Below are 4,528 nucleotides of genomic sequence, written 5' to 3'. Positions count from 1 at the left end.
ATGACGTCAGAGTGATGCTGTTCACTAATTCTCGGTTTCCTGTTTCCGGACTTCAAGCCGTTCTCAAATTTCCGGTAGCGATTTTAAGTACTATTTGTTCTATAGTAGATTAGTCAAATTTGAGGCTTAATTCTGGATTCCACTGTTTTTGATGACTTATATACTGTATTTAACTTTAACCATCAACACTATCTAAGTATAACTATGTTAGTCATCTACTTTTTCATAATATTCATTCTGTTGTACATAACACTGTTTGACCCATTTAATACGCGATATACACGCCTTTTAACGCCCTTTTCACCCCCCCTTTTTGTTGTCTCTAATGGTGAAAAAATGCCTTATTTAGGCCCCCAACACTTGTTTTTGTTTGAGAAATGTTGTTAAAAAAAGTGACCACTTTTTCGGCGCGGCCCCCTTACCAAAAGATACATCAGGGGCTGCCAGAAGGGGGATGTGCCCCTTTCTTTTTGGGGGGTTTGAAGGGGGGCGGAGTTCCCCTCATCGCCAAGAAAATTTCGGACTTGTGAGAGGCTATAAATGACCCCAGATTGATCATAAGGTAACGTGTAACCAATGCTGAAAAGCATTTGACTCTATCTCAATCCATTGAGAAGTTGCAGCACTTTGAAATCAATTTTGATGGAAAAAATCAACGCAAAATAGTGATTTTTGGCAATTTTGAGATGTCCTCTCGTTGCCATGGTAACATAAAATTTAAGCCTGAGCATGTTGTTTCAAGGGAAATGGTCCAGCCAACATTTGTGCCAAGTTTGATTAGTGTTGAAGCAGTTTTTATAGTATTATAGCAATTTGAACTTGTAACGGGAGACTTTTCAATGAAAATAGCCATTTTTCACAAAATGCTCATGAAGTAATGGGTTAAATTGAGCACTTTAAAAACCCTGACTGCTGGTTGGTATTACATCTTTAAACCTTCCGCGAACAAAGAAGGTCCTGGAGAATACACACAAAAAAAAAACGTTGAAAGTCATCATATAACACAAAAAACTACACAGATACAATAAATTCACTTTAATTATGACCCATCAAACTAGAGATGAAATCTTGCCAATTCAAATAAAAAAACCCCTACTTTTTGGTCTAATTCCGTACCGGGGTGAGACCAAAATACTGTCATTTAAGTATACATATATCTAACTTTATCAATATTGAATTAACCAATGCTTTAATATTTTTCGAAATTATTTGCAGAAAAATATAAAAAAAATGTGATTTTCATAAGTTTTAAAAATATAAAATACATAAACTTCAGAACAAAGACTTATACACAAAATAAATTAAATATAGCTCTGTGATTAGGAGTTATCATCCACCCATCCCGTCCGTCCGTCCGCCCGCCCATCCATCCATCTATCTTTGCATCCATCTATCTATCTTCTATTTATGTTAACCCCCCTCGCGTGGACGTTGACATATCTGCGCGTCAAAATCGCAAGAAAGTTAAAAAGAGTTGTTAAAAAAAGAGGATAAAAGAAGAATATTAAAAGTGTTTGAAACAGGGACTGGGAAGCTTAGGTAAGATATGGTCAATGCAAGCTATGACACTGAATTGATTTAGGGTAGGGAATAGGACAATTGCATAGGATAGGTGGTTCCAGAGGTATACAGTCCTAGGGAAGAAGGAACATTTATGATAGTCTGATGTTGTTTGTGAATAACCTATAACACAGGGGATGGCCATGGCGTGATGTTTGGGAGTGTCACATATTCTTCTATGGGGATAGAAACGAGACCATGGTGAATGTTATAGAAAAGGGATAACCTATATAGCTAGCATCTATACGTCTGAGTTCCAGTTTTCGAACCTTAAGCTAGGGAGTGAAGTCCGTGACGCTAGAGGTCTGACCATAACCTAGCTTGATCCATCGGGCTGCTCTTCTTTGCACATTTTCAATTTGATCTGTATTTGTATTTTGGCGTGCGGAGACCATCCCACGGAACCACATTCAAGCGGGTGTCTGACTAACGCGTGGAAAGCAACGGACTTAATGGATTGGGATTTAACCTTCATGGTCCTGCGTAGGAATCATAAGGTTTGCTTGCTTTCTTGAAAGTTTTGTTTCATGTATGCATCCTATGTATTTCTTTCTGATATATCCACGCCTAGGTATTTAGCTGAGATAACCGATTCTAATTGGACTCAATGTAGGAAGTATTATCTCGGAATATGATGTTTCCTTTTTGTGACGTGGATAACTCAATAACTGAATGGGTTAAGTTCCATATCACTTTTCTAACCGATTTAGGTCATTTTGGAAAGTGACTGCTTGGTTTGCAGATGTCAGAGCAATCTATAGTGCAGTATCGTCTGTAAACAAGCGGACCCGGGAATATTTTGTGGGAGTTCATTTGTGTATAGACGAGAAAGAGGAGGGGTCATAGAACTGAGCCTTGGGTGATACTTGGATGAGGTTTGAGGTGCTTCCATTTAGCACAACAGACTGCAGGCTGTTATTTAGAAAACTTTTGACCTATCTTAAAGTTTGACCTCTGATTCCATAGTCATGTATTTTCAACAGTACTTTCTCATTCTCATTACTGACCTTATCGAAAGCGTTAGCAATTATTGTGTACTTTCCAGACATGTTTACGTTTTTGTGAACTTAATTGATATAATTAAGATGTTTGGAGGAAAACTGTTTTAATGGGTTTTCTGTGGATCGTGCATTCACCTATGCTTAGGAATATGAATTAACGTTAAGTCATCGACCTTAATTGATTATAACCCTTTGAAAACTTAACAAAATTCTAATATGGTAAAAGCATGTATCAAGAATGGTAACTCATCGAAGAGATTTTTTAATTTAAATATATAATTTCTAAATCCATAGTAGAAAAAATTTCTTGCATTGCATATATTTCCCGGCCCATTTGTATTTTTAAGCAACACTATCATCTTCAAGTCTTTATCATTATATATCAACAGGACATCAAACGAATACTGTATTAACATATCGCATTAATTTGACTGTATAGATGCAAAGTATAATATATATACGTTCACCGTTTTCGATGTGCTTAACGTTATCAATTTAGTACTTTCAGCACTTTGATTTTCAAAATGTAGATTGAGACAGTGAAGAAAAATAAATTATTTAAAGTGCTGCTCAGAAACGTTGAACAATAATTCTTGATTATTATTTATTTCTTATTAACCTTGACGAACGATGCTAAAAATCATTTAGCAGTTGCAACAAAATAACGCCATTGATATAGTACAAAATTTGAAGAAGATACAAGACTTAGTGCCGACTGATGATCATATGTCCATGGAACATGGTCTTTCAAATAGAAATTAATTAATTATAACAACGTTAGAGTTACTTGTAAATCCATACGCTATTGTAAGAAAATAGTTACGAATAAAATGTTATTAATTTCCGTGAAAAAATATCTTTTTAAGGCAAACATTTTAAATGTTATAGAATCAGACTGAACATGCAAGAAAAAATATCTGACGTGTATTTGCAGTTCAGATCTGAATATCCGTCCCTTACGCACCCGCCCGTGGCCGGAAAGTCTCCTTACCGCCCAATGGGCGGGGCACCCTGAGGACGTATTTTCCTATCCGAACAGTGACATATATCATTAGTAAAACAGATCTTTGCCTTTTCCACACAGGGATAATTTATTCATTTCTTAGGCATAACGTGTCAGCTGTACAAAGACTTTGTTGGTAAAAATTATACAAGAGTGTGGATCTTACACATATTTTGGCCTGATACATTTTCTTTTTAAAATGCAAAGCATTCAAGCAATAGAGCGGCTTAAGGTAAAGAACTCGCCTAGAATCATGATTGTCTTAAACTTGGAGTTAACACTCTACTATTGGCACTTTCGACGAGTTTATTTTCATTAAATGCTTTCTGATTTGAAATGTCATTCTGACTTTGTAGAAAATGCGAGTTTTACATAAAACGCTAAAAGTTACTATATAGATTTATTGGTTAATCTCATAATTATTAATTGCTACATTAGTTATATGAATATGATATTTTTCACTGCGTACTAGAAAATCTGTTTCATAAACATACTAAAAATTACTCTTTAAATTTATTGGTATATCCCATAACTATTAATTGCTACATGACTTACACAAATATGATATTTTCCACTGTTTACTAGAAGATCTGTTTCATAAGCATGAATTATTAATGAATACATGTATTTTATTCTCATTTTACATTCTATTCACGAGTAAATTTTTCAAATTTCCTCATTCTTTGCAGCTTAAGCACATGGGGAGCGGTGGCCTAGTGGTTTAGGCATCTGCCTATCAACCCGTGGATCATGGGTTCGAGCACTAATCGCGTCACGACCATGTTTCTTCATATGACACCATTACTGCATGGTTAGTTCCAGGAAGCAGACTCGAAAGTGATTAATATAAGTTGCAAGAACTTGTTTCGCAATTGAGCTGAGATAAATATGTTTAAACAAAACTTTAGCACATTCTCAATTCAAATCACATTTTAAAAGTATAAATCATTCTAACAGATTGTAA

The sequence above is a fragment of the Ruditapes philippinarum genome, unplaced genomic scaffold (genome assembly GCF_026571515.1).
Source record: "Ruditapes philippinarum isolate M1 unplaced genomic scaffold, ASM2657151v2 ctg990_1_1_1_1, whole genome shotgun sequence".
NCBI classification, from domain to species: domain Eukaryota; kingdom Metazoa; phylum Mollusca; class Bivalvia; order Venerida; family Veneridae; genus Ruditapes; species Ruditapes philippinarum.
The sequence above is the reverse complement of the archived record's forward strand: the minus strand, read 5'-3'. Positions refer to the sequence as shown.